The sequence below is a fragment of the Corvus hawaiiensis genome, chromosome 17, assembly GCF_020740725.1.
Source record: "Corvus hawaiiensis isolate bCorHaw1 chromosome 17, bCorHaw1.pri.cur, whole genome shotgun sequence".
NCBI lineage: Eukaryota > Metazoa > Chordata > Aves > Passeriformes > Corvidae > Corvus > Corvus hawaiiensis.
In genome coordinates, this window is record NC_063229.1 from 7,003,100 (window position 1) to 7,023,839 (window position 20,740).

Here is a 20,740-nt window from a genome sequence, read left to right on the forward strand (position 1 = left end):
GAGCTGGGATGGGGGCTCAGGACTTCAGCTCTCTGCTGACAACCAGCCAGTGGAGCTGGTTGGAAGATGAGCCCACTCCACCTACCCTGCCCAAAAGCTGGGGATGCAAACAGCTCCCAGCAGACGGATGAGGAAGACAAAAGGTGCTTTAAACTGGTATGACAGAGCAGCTAAAGGGTTTGGGGTTTTGGACGGAGTCCCGCAAGCCTGAATTCATACTGATGCACTTTGTACCTTGTGGATCACAAGGCCTTGATACAAGGAGATTCTTTTAAAAAATTCAGGCATGCTGGGAGAATTGCCTCCTTTCCATGTTTTAGTGGGTCTGCCCATGAACTGCCAGCAATTACTGAGCTTCCACTCTGTATTCAAAGCTCTCTGCAATAGACTTTATTATTTTTAAGCCTTTCAGACATCAATGTAGCAAACTTAAGAGAGCAAGTTGGAAGATTAAGACACAAACACCACACCACCATATTATTCAATTTAGCTCCAACACTGAGCATTTATTTCTGTAAAGAATCACAGCTAATACACAGCCAACTGCCAGCAGAGACAAACACTTAAACCTTTAAGTCACACTGGAGCATGGTCTTATAAATCAAATTTAAGATATAAGAAGGAAATTACTATGATTATGCAAGTACAGCCCAATTACCACCAACCGATACCAAACCTACCTTCAGGTCTTGGCCACAGGCTTCAAAACTCCACCCCTAGAAATGACAACCCAAGGAAATCTTCACTTTCTGTGCATGCAGCCAGGTGTGAACCTACTAGCACATCTCCAGTAGCTGTATTAGATGACTTTCCTAAATATTTCATATGCTCATACAAGTGCAAAGACACTTTGTTACCACCTCACCACCCCAGCTTGCAGTTCAGAGTTCACTAATAGCTGCTCTATTTGCCAAATCAAGCCTGCAGACAGGTGGAAAAATGGAGTGATGAAAGAAAACAAAAAGGATTTGTGCCTGTTTTCTATCATTACAGTACTCACAGGAGAGCTGACTGCTGCATTTTGCTCTCCTGAAACCATCCCACTCGTCACAAACAATTGCATGAACTTAGATTAGACTGGGTGCAGGATGAGCAGAGGGGAACAATATCCTTCCATGGAAATGAGGGAATGAAAGGAAATAAGAGCTAATTTAAACAAAATAAATCAGTGTGCCATACGAAGACTGTCATTTCCTTAGAGGTGACTTAATCTGAAGCCTTTGGAGAAAATCCATCTGTTGCAAATTTAAAATTTCCCAGCCCTTCAAATGAACATGGAAAAGTTCTCATTGCAAAGTGTCCCATGGATAACAGAAATATTCCTGGTTTACACTGAAGGCATCGCAGACTATGGTATAACCTCAAATAGACAGAAATCAAGAATTCCTCCTCGCTTTTTAGAAAAAAATGAAGGGTGGTCTCATTACACCAGTCTAAAACATTCATCATCATCATTAGGGTGAAGGGCACAGCAACACTATTAACTCTGTTTCGCAGCAGGATACAGTAAACTGCAGGAGTCAGCACAGGGGGACAGTAAGGTAAAAATGTTCAAGCTGTGTCAGCAGGCAGCCTGCAAACACAGGAATGGGGATGACTGCCTGGCAACGCCATGATGGAGCATTTAATTTCTAGGCCAGCAGCCCAAATCACAGTCAGGTCAGGAGAACATGGTCCTCCAGGCACCTGCCCTCTTCTTTGGGCTAGGAGTGAACAGACTGAGGAGCATCTTCATGATACTGCACCAGAACGACAGCGTGTCACACTGGATAGAGCTCAGGACAGCGGGAACTCCCTCCATGCACAGCCCATAATCACCCGCCGGCAGAGGATTAAGGGAATAGATGCCTCCCACACCAGGGCAGCCGGGGGACAGTGCTCACACGCTGCAGGACTCATCCCTGATCCTATCAGGAGCAGACAGGGCAGCTCTGCAGGGAAACCCCACGAGAGCAACACCCTTGTGGTCAGTCCCACGAGTCATCACATTGAGCTGCTTCCCAAAGGGCCGGACTGGGCAGAGCAGCGGGCAGGAGGGCTCCTGCCATGAGCTCTCCATGGATTATTGCTATAACACTGCACACAAACCTTCCAGGGAGAGCTGGGAAAGTGGTTTGCAGCACTGTCCAAAGCACTGGAGAGCTACACTGCCACCGCGTCTGGGGTTCTTCTGGACCATCTGTTTTCACATCAAAAGCAATCAGCAATCGCAGGGGCAGCACCCAAAATTCAGGGCCAGCTGCTCCTATCCATACCCTTCATCCTCTCCACCCTTCTAAAATTGGGCACAAGTCTCATCATCACCTGGCAAGCGCTGGTGAGTGCTGAGAAGCTGCTAGTGCAGGAGACACCTTGGGCAAGGTCCCACGGGATGGCAGCTCCCTGTCTGTGGGATATTCAGGTTACAGTCACTTGCCATCCCCCAGAGCACATCAGTGTTCTGAAACCATTCACCAGGGTTCAGCTCCATTGGGAAATTGCTGCCAGCCCCCTCCTTGTTGCCTGGCATCTTCCCCACATCCCTTCCTTCCTCGGTCAGTAGTTATTTCCATGGCATTTTAGAATTTCCCCAGAGACATGTGCAAAGCCTCTCCCCAGAGCTCCAAGATCCTCCCACAGACAACCTTGAAGACTTTCAGAAGTCACACATCCATGTGATCTTCCACACACACCAGCCTGGAGCTCACCCTCCCCCCACACACAAAGTGCCTTGAATAACTAAAAGTCTCACAACTTGGGGGAAAATCCACAGCCTTAAATGTTTGTTGGCCCAGCATGAAGATCACACAAACCACAAAAGGGAAAAACAAGAGGGTTAGACAGCAGAAGTGCTTGAAGATACCACATCCTGTACATTAAGAATTTAATTTCTTCCCTTTCACCAGTGTCACGACTGCTGTTCAAGACAGTTTTACTCCTAGTTACAGGCACAGTCTGGGGGAACAGCCAGACCTACCTGTAGCCTGAGAGTTACAATCCCTGGTCTAGAAGCAGCCCCAACCTGTGGCCGTGCCCTGGAGGCCCCATGCTGCCAGCTGCCCAGCCTTACAGCATCACACCCAGCAGGTCAGTCAGTAACTCAGGATACTTCAAGGATACCCTTGAAGGAGAAGGGGTTTGGGATTTTGGCTCTTGGAAAGAGCAGGATGGAGATGAAAGCAAAGCTTCTGTCCAAAAAGGATGGACTTTTCCAGCTGCTGGGCCATGCCTCTTGCACAGAAATAGAAATTTCGTAAGATACGTTCACACCAAGGATGAAAGAGTGGCCCATGGTTCTCAACTGCTGGTTCTCAACAGCCTGCACAAGCCACTGGAGCAGCTGTGTGACCAGAGGGAAATACAGATAACAGTATCTTTAATATTTCTGGATAGTCAGATACTCCCCAGGAGCATTTTCCCACCCACAACCACCACGAGGCCTGATTTTCTGCCACATCCCAAAGATGATCATTTCCATCCAACCACAGCATCCCACAGCAGCTGGAGCTCACTCACTGCCACAGAGTGGGCATCTCAGGCCAGTGGCTCTCCCAGACCCACCTCTGGACCACCAGGCTCTGGCAAAGGGAAGAGGGGCTGCATGCCCCCAGGACGAAGGAAGCTCAGCATCACTCCTGCAACTCGGCTGTACCTGAAGCAGAGGCAGCCGGAGGCAGCTCCTCCCTGGACAGCTGTCATGTGGAGGCTTCCCATGGCTTATCCCGTGGGAATGGCAGGGAGCCTTCACAGCACCACACAGGAGCCAGCCAGCCCCCTGTTCCCCCCAGATGTTTCCTATTCCAGCCAGGAGGTTTTAGCACATTTCGGGGATGCTGGAAAGCATCTCCTGGCATTTAGGGGGTGGTAAAAGGGGTGGTCAGTGCTGTTACCCCCCACTGGGAAGGAGCAGACAGGGAAGAAGTAGGGAGAGATGAAGTGATCAGCCCGAGGTCTGGCCACACGCTGCCATGGGGAGCAGGGCCATGTGCCATCATCTTTATTCCCAAAGCCATCACCTCTCCTGAGCATCCACCCGGGTTCAAAGCAGAAAGGCAGCACAGCAGCACCAGAAACCTGCTCTGCCCCAAACTGGCCATCAATTTCAAGCTCAAGAACTGAGAGCAGTGCTAAGGAGACTTTACAGCTCAAGGAGCAACCACCTGGCTAGTGCAGTTATGCCAGGAGCCCCAGGACCTCATGGAACATATTCTCTGGGTACCTGTAAAACCCTTTAAATGGATCATCCTGTTCTGCCTTCCCCAGGAAAACAGAAGAGAGGCCCATGAGATGGTCATGCTTCCTACTCCATTCACGTTCTTCATGCAGCAGCTATGGAAAAGAGTATGGACACCTTCCCACTGACACAGCTCCTGGCTGGAAGGGAAATGCTGTCACCAGTGTGTTACAGAAAGGGAAATGAGGCACAAAGCAATTTTAAATAACTCGCCCAAGGTCACAGGAAGCTTCTAGCAAAGTCAGTAATTGAACTCAGGACTTGCGAGTCCCCAGTCTAGTTATTTATCAGAAATCACCCTTTAATGGGTCACCTTTAGCCAGACACCCTCCTATTTTGCACTGCCAGTGAATTATACTGGCAGAGGGAATTATTACACGTTTCCCTTACAGCCCAACATGCTTAAAGGGCTGTTTTGGAAATAAAATAAAACTTGCAGCATGCTCAGTGTGCTGGAACAGACAACTCCTCAGTGCTGCAGAGAGCTGAACCACCAAAGTGATTACAAGGCTCCAGATCAAGCTGGGAAATAAGCTGTTTTTCCTCTGCAGTGAATCACTTTGTTTTGAAGGGTGGCCTCCAGTCCACAGTTTGAAGGGTGGTGAGTAAGATCTCACCATTTCACTCTGGATTTGCATCTCCTTTCACAAATACCTCAGATGACACAGAATATTGCAGCCTTAGCTCCGAGCCAGACATCCCAAAGCCTCTCCCTTGGCAGCAGGCTTCTCCTTGAACCTGATGTGCCACCAGTTTGTGTTGGTACAAAACAATAGAATGGACTTTATCCAGACTTTCACAGGCCACGGGCACAGTTCTTTCCCTTCCTAAAGAAAACCTGTTCAAGCACCTCTCAGCATACCCCAGTCCATTCACAGAGACTCCAGCCCTCACTGGAGCCTTCCACAGCCTCAGGGCACCCCTGCCAGACAGGGCTGGTTGAAGGCACCCCGGGAGCATCCAACCTGCCTGCTCCTGGGAGTCTCCTGCTGCTGGAGCCCAGTGCCTTCCTGGGGCACTGCTCACCTCACCAGAGGAACAGCAGAGCCACTGCAGCACCACCACACATCCCAAACCCCTCCAAACTCCAGCATGGGGAGAAGCCCCGCAAAGAGGAACAGCAAACCCAAACCCTCCTGATGCACACAACAGACAATCAAACCACATCTGCAGATATCTGCAGTGCTCAGATCCTTTTCAGCTGATGACAAATAGTGGAAGTGTTGGGCAATAGGCTTGGAAAGGGACACGCAGGATGGAATTTGCCTTTCATAAAATACAGTGTGAGGGGCAGGAGTCAAAACTGTTAGTGTGGGGCTAGCCAAGAAGTTTATGCAGCATTTAGGCATCCAGTGGCCTCACCCTTCTGAGTACAAGCAACTTAATTTGTCACACTGATATTGTACACATGTCCTGAGCAAATAGGTCAGTAAGAAGTAAGAGTAGGAAAGGAGGAATGAGGGAAAAGGATGCAAGGAGCATCTGGAAAACTCCATCTGAGCTCCAAGTTGGGCAACTTTACAGTTATAAATACGGACTGAGAAGACAGGAAAAAGGGAGGGGTAAGAGAGGCTTTACAGCTCCATGCTCAGGGCTACAACCACCTGCCTGGGGAATGAGGAGCACTGAGGTCAGTGCCAACCCCCAGCCATCACCTTCTGAGGGAGCAAACACTTCCAGCTTAACAGAAACAGAGAACAAAAGGAAAAAAGAGAGAGAACTTCACCTCTTCTAAGACTCTGTTACAGAAAGAAACTCCACGTGCTACCAAATTACATGGATGAAGGACAATCCTGTTTTGCAAAGCCTTTGTGTGGGGAATTCTTTGCTTTGAGCTCTGCTGCAGATTAGCAGACAAACAAAACTCTTGTGAAAAATTTACCTCTCAGGGTGAGGAAACGAAATCTCTTTTCCCCACCTGTTCTTCACTGGCAGAGCAGAGGCTCTGGGTGGAAGGGCTGTACGAGTGGGATAACCCTGCCCCAGCCCATTCTGCTTTAAGGCTACTCACCAGAAGTCCTTGCTGTCACTCCACACCACAAACCCCAGTGAGGAGCACGTCCAGTGCTGCAGCTGTAGCTTCATGCAGGGCACCCAGTTTTGTGAAAGCACCACATTTTTCCCACGGGTCCTGTTTTCCCTAACAGCATCAGATGAGGGTGAACCCCTCAGCCCTCTGCAAGAACCAGCTCAGCAGAAACACCTCCAGAGGGTTGTTAGCAACAAGACCAAACTAGCAGCTGTGGGCCTCCAGATCCTTGGGCCCTAAACACAGGGCTGAAGAGGCATGACATCAACTATGTCAAAAATTTGCTTGCTTTGAAATCCTACTCCTGCTTATTTATGTTACAGGAGTACCCAGAGGCCTCAGCCAAGCCCTACAGAGCTGGGGCTGGAGCAGTGCATTTGCACATGTAATGGCATAGAATCACAGAATGGTTTGCTTTGGAAGGGACCTTAAAGATCATCTAGTCCAGCCCTGCTGCCACGGGCAGGGACACCATCCACTACACCAGGCTGCACAAAGCCCCACATCTCCAGAGAGCTCCAGCCTCGTGGCCAGCCACAGGCAGCTCACAGCTTTCACTGGAAATAACTCACAGCCAGGTTGGAGGTAAGGAGGTGCCGTGGCAGGTCAGGCTACAGGAGAGATCCAGCACAAGGGCTGGGAAGCAAGCCAGCAGCCAGGCAGCATGGACAGGGGGTGTCCCTGGGGCTTCTTCAGTGCTCCCACAGCAGAGCTGAGCTCTGCCTCCAGCAGCCAGAACACCCTGGTGAAAACGCCGCGCAGGGAGCTCTGCAACCTCCACAAGGATGCAGAGAAGGCTGTTAACCTAAACAGACAGGTCTGAGATTGATTCGCAGGAAGGATGAAATCAAGAGGCAAAAATAACATTTCCAACACACTAGTGACATACCAAGCCCTTAATCCAAGGCACTATTTACAGGGCAAGAGCATTCCTTGCTGCTCTTACCTTCAGCTGCAAGGTCTGGGTCAGCAGCTGCCTTGGAAGAGCCAGTTTGAAGGTAACTAACAGCCCAGGGAACAGCCAGGCCCAGAAACTGAGATTTGCAGGAGAAGATAAATAATTAAAGGGACAACTGAGCACAGCTCACTAGACCTTGCTCCCACAATGCAAGCGCCGAACATGGAAAACTCAAAACATTTCCTCCCTGAATGCATTAAACTCCCATTTTGCTATTTCAAAGCCTTCTACTTCCTCCAGCATCCAGATATTCACCTCCCAGATGCACTGCTAGGAATAGGGTCTTGTAAATAAAGTTTTACAAAAAGGGAAGGTTAACACACAACATATTTTTCCCATTACTCCAATACATCCTGCAAGCTCTGTAAGCTTGGTAAAGAAAGAGTCTATTTAAAAATCTAGGGTGGGGAAGAATTAGCTCACCAAAACCATAAACAGATTTGCTTTGCACTTTCAGGCCAAGAGAAAAACAAGAGAGGCCATGCGTGTATTGATGCACACAATGGCACAATCGTTTTAAAAACAAATGAATTGGAGGGAGAGGACACCACAGCAGGGTGGGGGAAAAGGAGGAGCAGAGAGAAAGGGGCCAAGTTCTGGAGCAGGGATCCTCAGTTTGGTTCTTAAAGCTCCCTCAGAAGATACTGAAAAGCCTTCATGGGCCAGCACAGGACCGTGAGCTTGCAGGGAGGATGGCACACTTTGCTACAAGGCCACAATCCATCTCTGGGTGCTGGCCCTTCAGTAATGAACAACATCCTTTTCTGCAGATGGAACACAAAGGAATCCTTCTTATTTACCCAGAGACCTTCCACACAAACCATCCACATCCATTATTGCTGTCTTTCCATGGCAGATACCAAGGGATGTAAAATTTAATTCCCTTCTCCCTGCTTTCCCTCCTAAGAGGCCCTGACTCTGTTTACAAAGGCAGAGCGAAGCTACAAAACCTTCACCCTCTTCCTCCTACAAAATTCTCTCTGTTCGTAACAGCCAGACAGTGAGAGCCACAGTGCTCCCTGCATTTGCACAATTACTGCCATAAGGTATTGAGGACCCACGTAGATGCAATTAATGGAGAGAACTTCAAGGAGGACAGCTCTCAGGAGGCTGAGGGTGCACGTGGATCCCAGCACATGACATGCTTCAGCAGGGTGCCTTAGTTTATTCCTACCAGTTTAACAGGCTGCAGAACTGGAAGTGTGTCAGGAAAGTGGCAGCAAACAGCATCAGTCCAGTCACTGTACTCCCAACACTGATTATTTAATAAAGTCTAGAAACAAGCAGTCTCCAGATGCGGCACAAGCTGGGTAGAAACCACTCTAGGGTTTGAAAATCCCTATTTCCGTGGGGACATTGTCATTTATCACACAGCCATGAACTGGGTGAACAAATTCCCTGCCACTCAGCTCACTAATGTTCAGCCATGGAGCTTACTTTTTGTACAAATAAAATGGCTTGGCTCTGCTATGAGACCCAATTTCTTCTTCAAAAGTCTGGAACAGTGTAATGGAAAAGTGGAGTGTTATTTCCAAGCACACTTCTTCCATCCACAGAAGCCAAAGAGAAAAAGCATCGCTCTCCTGACCCCTCATCCACACCATGGGACAGATGGATATTTATTAAGTTACATGGAAATAAAGTAAATCAGCAACTAGCACACAGAGGAGCCCCAGCCAGGAGAAAAGTACAAACATACAGGCTATCTGAACTCTGTTTTGTTCAAGGAGTGATGTCCAAAAGAAAAAAAAAAAAAGAAAAAAAACCAATTGCCCCCTTCTCAGGGACACCTGGAAGCATAAGCCAAGCTTGATCTGACCCTGTTCTCAAGGCAACAGAGCCAACCACTCCACAATCATTTCCTTCAGCCATCAGGCTCCACCAGCCTGCACAGAGATCCCTGGGATACACTGGAATACAGCACATTTCCCTGTCCAGCCTGCACAGGACAGAAAGGTCCCCATCACTCACAGCGCCGGAGGTGCCAGCAGTGTCCTACCTGCACGAGGGACCATGACCTGAGCCTGTCGTTCTCCTGCCCCTCCTCCATGCTCACCCACATCTTTAAAGTGCTCACAGTTGCTCCAGCTGCACCAGGATTCAGGGCTGGAAGAGAAGACATTAGACCAAAAATTACTGCTGCACCCCTGCAGGAGAAGGCACAGCCCTTGGTTAGCAAAGGCTAAAAGCAAAAATAAAACACTGATCAGTTTGAGGTGTCTCCCAGCTCATGCTGTCCCACCCTGCCATGCTTCCACAGTACATCCCCGCTGAAGCACCCCAAACACCCACCTTTGAGGCTTTTTCCCCCTCTCAATTAGTAAAGACATTATTTATCAGAAGTTAACCAAGTTTGCTGAACTAATCACCAAGCCCTCAACCCAGTGAAAGCAAATCCCAGCTGCAGTGTTCTGGAAACCAGTGACACTGCTGCCTGGCTCTCTACGGACCTGATCCATTACAGGGCTGGAAACCTCAACTGGCCAGAACATATTTAGAGCAGCCACCACAGCACCCTGACTGCCACCACCACAGCAGCAGCTAAATATAACCTGCAGCTCTGCTCGTAGCTGTGGCCTTCTTTTCTCCCCTTCATTTTCCCCCACTGGCATCCAATACCTGCTCCATTACTGCTGGAGAAGCAGCAGAGCCAGCTCCATGTATTCCCTAATTTCTAAATTTTACTGTCTAAAGCAATAACCAGCCAAGTGGATTTCTGGGATTAAGCTCAGACCAGGGGAGAAAACAGCATATTGAAAAACAAAGAGTCACCCTGGAAAAAGGTGAGCCAGAGCTTGTAATGAGGATGAAAAACAGGAAAATTAGGTTGTGATTACCCAAGTAAAGGAAAATTTACACCTGTTTGTTGCTCCTGCACGAGCATGGGCAGTGACAGGTCCTCCTCTCCCAGCAGCATGTCCCAGGTATTCCCTGCCCAATGGCAGGAGGGCTGGAACTACAGGATCTTTAAGGTCCCTTCCAATCCAAACCATTCTGTGAGTTTATGATTTTGTGAAGTGTCCCTGTGCTTCAGCCAGCTCCAGTCCCTAAAGTTCCCTGCCAGAGCCCCACTGATCTGCTTCTCAAGTTGGATCCTGCTGACCATACGCTTTGCACACAACTTGGATTAAATAAGTAAGTGGCACAGAGAGATTTCACCAAATAACTGGCACGGATGCATTACAACCCAGGAAAGGGCTCCCCAAACCCATCCAGAATCCTGCAGAAAAGAAATTTCCCCTCTGGCTGTAATTGCACAGACCAAACTTAGCAGCATTTAAAAAGAAAAGAGAGTAACTTAAAAAAAGGCAAAGCAATTGGACAAGGGTAGAAGGACACAAAGGTTTTTCCTCTCCAAGCACTCAGGTGTCTCGATGCTGCCTGCTGCAGAGTCACGCTTGGAGAAAGCTTTCCCCAGACCCTCAGTGCTGGCTGCTTTATGTTATTTGCTGTATGTTATTTTCCCAGTTTAATTCACAGGAAAAGCAAAGCAATCCCAGAACCAGGGGGGTAAAAAAATCAGGAGGCCTAAGTCTGGCAAATCACAAGAGTTGAGAGAACAAGAAAAAATGCTTTAAATGCCTGCTAGATGCCACAGCTTTTTCTTTTTTCCTTGCTTTTCTTTTTTTCCTCCCCTAAAATGAAGGGAAGGCTTATCCCTAACCAATTAGGTTTCAGCACACTTGGAAAGATCCCAGCGTTGAATGCCGAGACCTTGACATAACAGGTGACAAACTCTGCTACGCCAGAAAAAATTTAACATATAATAAGAAACAAATAGTAGACTGCTGATGGAGTGGGTTTTTATTCCAGCAATTTGTGTAAATGTCCTATATTGACTTGCACAACCCCAGCACCTCCCAAACAGAGCGATAACAGCATGGCCCCACTGCTTATCTGCCATTCCTCCTGCTGCAACACTGCTGCCCCTCTCCCTCTGCCACGGTACATTTAATATCATTCACACACTCCTTTAGGGATTCAGCATATGCCCAAGACTTTAACAAACAAGATTTTGCATTCCTTGGAGTACCTAAACTAAAGAGTGACCTCGATCACAGCAGTCAGAACAGCTTCGCGCTTCTAGAAATTAAAGATGGCTTAAATAGAAACTTAAGCTGGAGGCAGAGATAAATCTGAGTCTCCCAAAACCTTGTTCTGAAATATGGAGTAAAGCCCCTGAAAATTTGGCACCATGAGCCATGATTATCCTGGCAGCTCCTCCTTGAATTCCCTGGAATTGCTGCTTCAAGAAGAATAACACAGAGAGAGCTGGGGCGAGGGGGCAGGGACTGGGGTTTCCTCAGAGCAGAACATGCAAACAGCTCAGCTGCTTATCATTGAAACTGGAACAGCAACAAGGACAACCAAGGCATGCTTTTTTCCCTAACTTCTTTCATATATTAAAATCCCAGCATCCAACAGCCAAGATACACTGAGGTCCTTCTGTCTCAGTTATTCGCACTGTCTGCCAGAACCACAGCCATCATTACCATCCCACTGCTGTCCTTACAGCTTCCTAAGGCTTGACTGAGCAGCTCAAAACCTGCAAACAGTTCCAGAATGGAGAATATCTTCCCCAAAGTCAACACACAGAGTAAGCATCCTCCTATACCTAGAGGTTTAACACTGCAATGTCTGAACCAGCTGTACAGTGGGCTCATGAAAAGGGAGAGAGAAACACCAGCCTCCCAGCAGCACCCTTGTGTGAGATCCACTGAGGGTCTGAACATTTCAAAATCAAATCCACTGCAAAGGCTCAAAAATAGAGATTATTCTGTTTACCTGACAACCCCACCTCAGATTTATATATTTTTTAACAGCTGTCAGCTCCCTTTTGGGATTTTAACAGATCTTCTTGCTCTCTTTTGGGATTTTTTTTTTATGTGGCTGAAAAGGGAACTAGGCTGTGCCAGAATAAAGCCTCCTTGAAGAGCAAAGCCTGGTTCAACCTGAGACTCACACAAGCAGACACAGCAGTCCCAAGCCCACCTCTCTGTCCCAACAGAGGCTGGGCTGAGGAAGAACAAAATGATACAGAAGAAGACAAAAAAAATTCCCCTGCCCACCAGTCTCCAAAGGGGATGCTTTGAAGAATGATTAACCTCTTCTTGCTGTTCCCAGAACTAGGAAATAGCTGAGCTGTGATGGCACTTTGCAAGACCCCAACTTTGGCAGAGATGGGCACCTTCCTGAGGTGTCCACATGGACCTGAAGGAAACTTCTCAGACATGTGGGACCTTCTGACACTGCCCAGCAGAGACTGTCCGGCCCTGCAGCCTCTGCTGCTTGTGGAACACTGATTTTAAAAAGTTACCATTCCCAAGGAACAATTAAAGGACTGACAAGTTACCATTCAGGATCTCTACAGTGGCTGTTTCTATTTCTCCAGTATTTACAGAGCTGGGAACTCAACTTCGCTGAAATTTCTTTAAAGAGAAATAGCTGTACTAAAGGCAACATCATTCACTCCCCTCTCTGTCTCTTCCACTCAAGTGAACCAGCATCCTGGAAAAGCTGCACCATTGAGACAGGCAAGTCGTACAGTTTAATGTCCATAACATTCAATTTCAGAACCAAAGAGCATAAAATATTTCTAGGCAACATCTGCTTTTGTAGGGAGGCATGCAAACTTACATTATGTTTAGTCACTTCAATCTTTCTAAGTGCCTGAAAATTTAAGCCACAGAACATCATTTCTCTTCTCTTGCTTATTTTAGACCAAAACCAACCCTCTCCAGTCTCACCACTCCAGGCCAGCATTGTACAAAGGGAGCACAGGACAGCAGCGAGACAATTCCCACTGCAGGGGAATAAACTGCATCTTCCTCATGCAACAGTGACCATCAAGAAATATCAGAAAGAGATTTCCAAGCCATTTTAACCTCCAACAACTGATGCTCCACAAGCTCTTCAGACCATCAAATCCTGTTGTTACTTTCAGGGAAAGTATTGCCCTGATTTTGCCCAGTATTTAATCTGAACTTTTTTCTCTACAATTTTAGGACCATGACCTCTTGCTCTTCCCACTGTGTACACAGAGAGCAACCATCACATTCCCTTTTAGGCACCTGAAGATATATTTCCTGCCTTGCTCTTCTCCCATCTAGAGCCAAACAGCTCAGGTTTATTCAGCCCAGGGATTTCTAGACTTCCAGTCAATCTCCTTACACCTCTGGATCTCCTCCAGCCAAACTCTTTTCCCCTCTCCTCCCAGAGCCAGAAGAGGACACTTTCCCCCGTCCTTCTGCACTATACTATTCCCGATGCTGATGTTTATTTTCAGCTGAGTTTTATGCCCAACCTCCAAGAATTTACAAGCAGACCATGGTCCAATCCAGGTCTACTGGGAATAATTTTTTCCATTGCAAAGAGAAGGAATTATGGAATATTCCCATGACGCTAAAAATTCCTATTGCAGAGTTCTAAAAATTTCAAATCCTATTCAGGTTGGATTTGAAAACAACCGAACAGGTATATACAACATGGAGCATTAAAAGTTACCAAATGGTAGTCAGCTTCTCATCCAAGAAAAGGAAACAACGGACTCCCACTCCTATCATTTTCATCTCACTACCCAAAGGATGCTCTGAGGACCACAGAGGACACAAAGAGCTAAATGCAACTATCTATTATTTGAGAGCAGAAATCATGACTTCGTTCAATGTTTCATTCATGGCCTGATGGGGCTCTGATCATCCGTGTGATTATCCAGTGCAAGGAAACAGACGAGCACTGGTTTCCCTTTCATCCAAAAATCCCAGGCCTACAGCAGGACATGGGAAGCTGCGGCTCCGTTCCTGCACTGCCTGGAGGTTTTGGCATCTTTAGCTTCAGCTCCTGCTGTGAGCTGGGATATTTTGGGATGGGGAACTCTGTCAGTCCCCATGGATCTGCTTTCCATGCTGAATACCATATTTAAACTGTCAATACATTCAATAACATGGCTGAACAGTTCCTCTGCCCCTACCTCCAGCCTCTCCCAGCTGCCTTTACTGGTGCCATTCACACACAGTTTTGTGGGAGCAAAGAGACAACAAAAGCAAAAATAAGTTTTTTCCAGCAAAAAGTTCCCTTTGACAGGCAGCCCTGCCATTAACTCAGGGATTAAAAAAGCCTGGGAGCCAGCAGTGACAATGCTATTATAATACAAATTATTAATACAAGCGACCTCATTGCTCTCAGCTTCCACATGCAGCCTGCCAAAAGCCAAAGGTTCCTTCTTTTTTTTTTTTTGGGCGCACAGGCCTTGAAAACTCCACAGTTAGCAAAGAAAAAACCACACTGACAGTCTTTACACTGTCCATAATATCTTTTTAAGGTGACTTGTCATTTAAACTGTCAGCTTGAAATCTAATAATTTTTAAAAATGAATATAATATTATGTATTACACTCACAGGCTGCAACCACTGCCAAATTCCTCTGACAGTTTTTACAGGATTATAATCACATTCCTCTTTTAATGTTTTATTCTCTTGCTCCTGTGCCAGAGAGATGAAAAGGAGAATAAATGGCTACTTAAGAACAATGTATGATGATCCAAACCAAAAATGGAGCACAGTGCCATGTTCCCCCTCCTTGGAGTGGGGATGCTCAGCAGCCAGAACACTTTCAGACACTAGTGTGATTTTAAAGCAAGTTTTCCCACGAAAAATCCTTTTATTCCAGGAAAAGCACTGATAATTGTGAGGCAAACATGTGGGAGGACAAGCTTTATGTTTCTGCCACTGAGAAATACCAGGCTCTTGCAGAGACTGGACACAGCTCAGCGCAGCAGTGGCCACAAAGGGACCATCAGTGAGATCCCGAGCAGAGACAAGAGCTGAGCACACCAGAGCCCTGTCCCAGAGGCTGCACATCCTCCAGCGCTGCTCCATCTACTGCTCAGAAACCCTCCTGCCTTTTCTTCTCCTTAAATTCTCCTGTTAAGATGGACCAGATGAGCAGCCCCATCTTCTGAGTTTGCACTCCACACCACGAACGAGGCCAGTCTGAGCAAAGTGCCAGCTGGGTCTCAATCCCAGCTCCTGCAGGGACCTGGCTGGGCCTCAGCCTGGGGAGTTACACAAAACAAGGATTCTGGCATTTCTTAGCTGAACCTAAATGTCTTTTTTTTTTTTTTTCTTCCCTAAAAAATGCCTGGGGCATAACAGTGCTTGTTTGTACAAAGAGGACAGACAAAATTGTCTAGAAATGGAAGCAAACCTGATTCACCCAAATTAATGAGCAAATTTTACAACATGAACACATGAAAATGGTTGGGCTTGGTTTTGGTTATTTTTGCCTGCAAGGTCTTTTTTTTTCTTTTCTTTTCAGGACAGTATTCCCTTACAAAAGCATTCTTCTGAAAGCACTTCTCCCGTGAAGCTCCCCTCCAACAGCTACTGTTACAAATCTGTGATAAAAGATGTATTCAGCAGGGTTTGGCACACAGATAGCACCCAAATGGGCACTGCCAAAGCCTTGCAATTTTATCACAAGCTCCAAAATACTTGGAGAGAGAAAAGATGCCCTTGCAGGGAACATCAGCATAAGAGAAGCCTCATCTCCTGGGGTCATGAGGACCTCAGATTTGATCAGGATGGGGAAAAAAAAGACAAGTGTCTAGACACAATTCTGGAGAAAAATTCTCAAGCAGGAGGGCAAAGTCATCCAGATTTTCATGGACTGATGGCCAAGCAGAAGGAACCTTTGATGAATTATTACTTGATTTGATCCATCCTTAGGATTTTGCAGTGCCCCACTGGTGACTACCTTTTGGGGGGAACTTACCAGACCACTCCAAGAGTTTCTGGACCAACAGAAAGCTGTTCAAAGTTATCCCTTAGCATCAGATTAGCCACCTCACAAACCTCCAACTTAAGCTTGCAAGAGAAATATAAATTGAAATAAAATCCCACGCTGACTCAGCAAGCTCCATCGAAGTCTGGGGGGGACACAGAGCTCCTGATGGAGGATGAGCCTCGGTGGCACAGAGTGTGGCTGAGCCCAAATACGAGTGTGTAACACCTATGGGGCACCTCTGCAGGACACACACACACCCAACACAAGCACAGCTCTGCTGTCCTGCTGCTCCTCCCTTCGTGCCAGAAACAACCCACAGCCAAACTGGACCCAGCATCCACGACATGGGGGAAAAGAAACATCTCAGCAATTAATAGACTTCAGCTGGAATCTCCCAGGAGACAGTATTAAAATGAAGGAGGGAAGAAACAAATAAACAGAGGAGAAAAGAATCAACCTAGCAGCGTCTGCCATGCCAACTTCTAAAGCCAGAAGTCAAGTCCAGGACCCCATGGCACTGCTCCCAGTCTGGGATACTGGGAAACAATCCGGCTAATGCATCTCCCTACCACTCTCTGCCCAAGAATTCCCATTTTCCAGCTTTTCTCCATAACCACAAAGCCCTGGAGGTTTTGTTTCCCTTTAAGAAGCTGAGATTTTCACTGAAGTCCCTGGTTCTGAGTGCTGGGCTTTAATCCAAGAGCCCCAAGAGCCAGACATCAGGAGGTAGCGATGGGCTGCAGGCGCTGGCCACCAGCCGAACCCTTTTCCAACCAGCTCAGCTGGGATCTGGATTTGGGAATCCACCCTGCTGCATTCAGGAAGTATTTCCCAAAACGCAGAGTTTAACCCCAAAATTGTATCGTGAAGCAGCAAGCACAACTCTCTAACACACCATAAACACATCATTCTGTACCACACTCACCAAGTCCAGCTCTAAATCTGGTTCACCCATAAGTCACATGAAATATAAATATTCTCCCTGATTTCAGTGTCATATTCCCAAGCTGATTCAGGGAACCTACAAAGTCACTAAGCTATAATTAGAGGTTTATTACAAAAGGTGTTTGGGATGCCTGTCAGCACTGAAGGACACTCTGGATTTAAGGTACTCTTAACATATACAGTGGCAGTGGGCCATTCTTTGGGCTTTCATTAAAAAAAAAAAGCCAACTTGTTTATTCACCTCAGATGACTTTTCTCAGTCTCTGCTTTGGTTTTTTTTCAGTCTCTAACTTGATTAATGGCATTTTAAAAAGGCAAAAAGAAAAAGCCATCAGTGAGGTGGTTTAAAACATACATTTTTATCCATCGCTCGTAACATGATTGCCAGTTAAATCTTGCTTTTCACCAAAAAAAGCCACTAACTGGGTGCAGAACGTGCATATTCACTCACTGGTTATTGTAGGGTTGTTGACATTAGCTTTTATTTTTAAAAAAAACATCAAGCGTGGAGAGGAAATGAAACAATGTGGTACTTCTTTGAGACTGTCTCTAACATTAGGAAAACATGCAAAGAAAATCCCAGAGTGATCCACTTGCAGACCTTCCCACAGTGCACCAGGCTCGAATTGATAAAATAACAAATTTTGTGTCAAAGCATTTGGGCTAGCCTGGCATTTTCAAATTGTTTTTTAAATAATATATGACAATATTGTCATATGCCACCGTATCCTGAGGCTTTGGGAGGGAGAGGACCCGAGCGCCACACACCAGAGATGCTCTCTGGGGCCCGGTCTCCCTGCTGGCTGTCACACCACAGGTGCCTCTGGGCAGGTGTCATTCCCCACACTGAAAACAGGGAGCACATGGGATCAGCAGCTTCATGTCAGAGTGAGCATTTTGCATTAATTAAAAGGTGGCTCCAGCACACACTCCAGGATTTCTCACACTGCAGCACAGCGTGGACCCACCTCTTGTATGCCCAGGGTTTCAGCAGACCATCCCTGCACTTCTAAGTGAAAAATTTTAAGCATACAAGCACCAAGCTCTATCACAACTTCGCAAATGTTCCTAAAATTGAGTGTAAACTGGAATGAAAAAGCATCTCTGAAGTGATGCTCTGGTCCAACAGCTGGTAGCAGCATCACCTCTGCTTTGCTGTTGGAAAATAAGCCCTGAGGGTGAGGTGGTCATGGCCATGAGGGGAAAAATATCATTAGGAGATAAAATCATCCCTGCTAATCCTGACTGTGAATTCAGGTGCGTAATTAGACCAGCTGCCAGGTACAGCTCTGCAGAGGTGACCTTTCCTGGTGCTGTCTGGATGTGACACCATGGAGGTACCAAGGCTGAGAGTGGATTTCTCCCTTCTCCAAATACCACCCACCTTTGGGGCAGAACCAGCTTAAAAAAAGAGCAGGAGAGGAAGGCAGAGCAGGGCAGGGCTGCAGATCCCTGTGCCAAGAGGGTGTGCAGCTCCTGGATGGTCTGAAATCACCCCTTCCCAAACACCAATTTTCATCTCTCCCTTCAAAGCACAACAACAAAATATTTGGGAGCTGGATGGATGCACAGTAAACATATTTCACTACTAATGGTCTCCAGTGGACTTGTTTTTGCATCTTGCAGCAAAGCACGACTGCGAGGGAATGCTTTCCTCTTTCAGTAGACTATTTACTGTTAGACACCTACATAAAATTATGGCTATTTAACTTACAATTCTACTTCTCTTCCCAAAAAAAGCAGGTGAAATTGAGCTTCTCAGTTGCAGAATTAGCAATACTTTGTTGCTAATTCAGTTCCAAGAACCTCCCTCAGTTCTTTTTTCTAATCACATGCAGAACAGCTACACTGCACATACCATTTTTCGCTACATTGAGCTTGACAAAAATTTAAGACTTCCTCCCCTCCCCATCTTCTTTTTAATGGGAGATGTGATTATTGAAATTAATTCGGAAAACAGTCAGCATTCACCAATCAGCTCAGCAGTTTGGGTTTTCTTCATCTGCTGGTTACATGCTAATTATTGTACTGGTGAGATTATTTCCCATTCACATTTGGAATTTACAACACAGTAGGGAATTTATTAAATTAGAAGAAAAATACAAAAAAATAGAGAAAGAAATCAATGACATTTTACATTCAACATGTTGGGGTTTTTTTCCATTTTCTTCCCAGCCTCATGACTACAATACCCTGAAAAACTCAGCCCCAGCAGAGCAGATGCCCAGGGCAGTGTTTCCCAGCATTAAGGAGTGGAGCAGAAATGAAATCCACAGAGCAGATATTTTGGGAAGGCAATGCAACCCTCCCATGTTCATCAACACCTCTGCTGTTCTCCCCCATATCCACTGCCTCACACCAACCATACCCTTTTCCACTTGGCTGACATTTGCAATTAAGGAGGGAAACCTCCCCACGTGTGGGAAATGAGCCCCCATTTCCAAGGCCAAGTCTCCAGCGATGCCAAAACACCTGTGCAGAGGCAAGAACGGTGTTCCCTGCCCCATGAGCAGCTCTGGCAGACTGGGGTGGCTTCATCCTCACACCAGAAGAGCACAAGGGACAGAGCAACACCAGCCCACAACACCCAGCAGCAAGGACCACTTTATTCTGCCATCAGGTCTTCCTTATGGAAACCCTTTCTTTAGAGATACTCAGCAGAGAGACGCCTTATTTCACTACTGAATCTCAAATACTATTTACCACCTCATTTCACCTGGACAGGCACAACAATACTGTCAACAGCAGTGCTTTGAGCACACAAGGGATGTAGTGTTTGCCTTGCAGCACTGTTTATTTGTGGTTACCCCTCAAAGCAAGGACTGGTTCTCACCCCCACCCTCTCCGTTCCAACCATCCCCTTGAAAACCACAATCAAAAAAAAGAAACCCCAAAAAAACCCAATCAAAACCTATCCTAGGTGCCAGAGAAGATCAAAGTAGGAGCACAAAGCCTTTAAAATTCCTTTAAACACCCCAATCTCCTGCTTGCCACAAACTGCTGGGCACCCACAAGCTGCTCTGAGACCTACCCTGAAGGAAACAAGAAAAGCAATGTCCTGCAACACCAAAGGGAAACACACAGGTGACACCACAGCAGAAAATAAGATTGAAAACCCACATCTAAAAAACTGACAAAGCAAGAGAAGGATGTCAGGAAAATTAGGATAGCATAAAGTAGCAAAAGGAGCTTGGAAAAGAGTTAGGAGCAGGTGGACACACAGTGACTGCTCACAGGAGAGGGGTACTGCAAAATTAACCCCCAGCACACCAACTCCAGATACCTCCTCCAAAGCACCTTCATTTCTAGTGCTCTAACAAGCACTACTGCGTTCCCAGGGCCAAACTTCCAACCTCCAGAAATTATGCTGGCACATGGGAGAACAAGCACAGCTCAGCACGGGCTGGGAGAGCAGGACAACACCACATCACTGAGACAGACACAACAACAGAGGGAAAACAACTAAAAACAAAGGACCTGCAAACCTGCAGCAGTTGCTACATCATCCTCAGTCTCCGTCTTTCCTGCCTGTAAAGCAACATGGAGATGCCAGACACTGGAGCAGGGAGTGCTGGCTGCCATTTAAAACATCTGCTACACTTCCCAGGGCTTGCAGGGCTGGGGGAGCAAAGCCCAACAGGTGGATTATGATCTAAATGAAATATTCACATCATTTGCTTGCTCACAGCCTGTCTCCCCTGTGCCAGCACAGCTGAGGGGTTCTGTGCTTGGATTTTTGGGTTTCAATCAGCTCTGCCTCTATGAAACAGAGACACTCCCCTTCTCTTAAATATTTTGTGATGTGGAAAT

The 20,740-nt window shown here is 46.8% G+C and overlaps 1 protein-coding gene across 3 annotated transcripts in view; it reads right to left on the reverse strand.

Moving 5' to 3' along the window:
- Window positions 1–20,740, reverse strand: part of ZHX3 (zinc fingers and homeoboxes 3) — a 47,056-nt gene that overhangs the window by 20,481 nt on the left and 5,835 nt on the right. For 2 of the 3 annotated variants that reach the window (XM_048321495.1, XM_048321494.1), the window contains exon 2: window positions 9,200–9,306. The exons of the other annotated variant lie outside the window; for it this stretch is intronic. The gene's annotated coding sequence lies outside the window, so the exon portion shown is untranslated. The remainder of the gene's footprint in view (window positions 1–9,199; window positions 9,307–20,740) is intronic. 3 annotated transcript variants of the gene reach the window in all.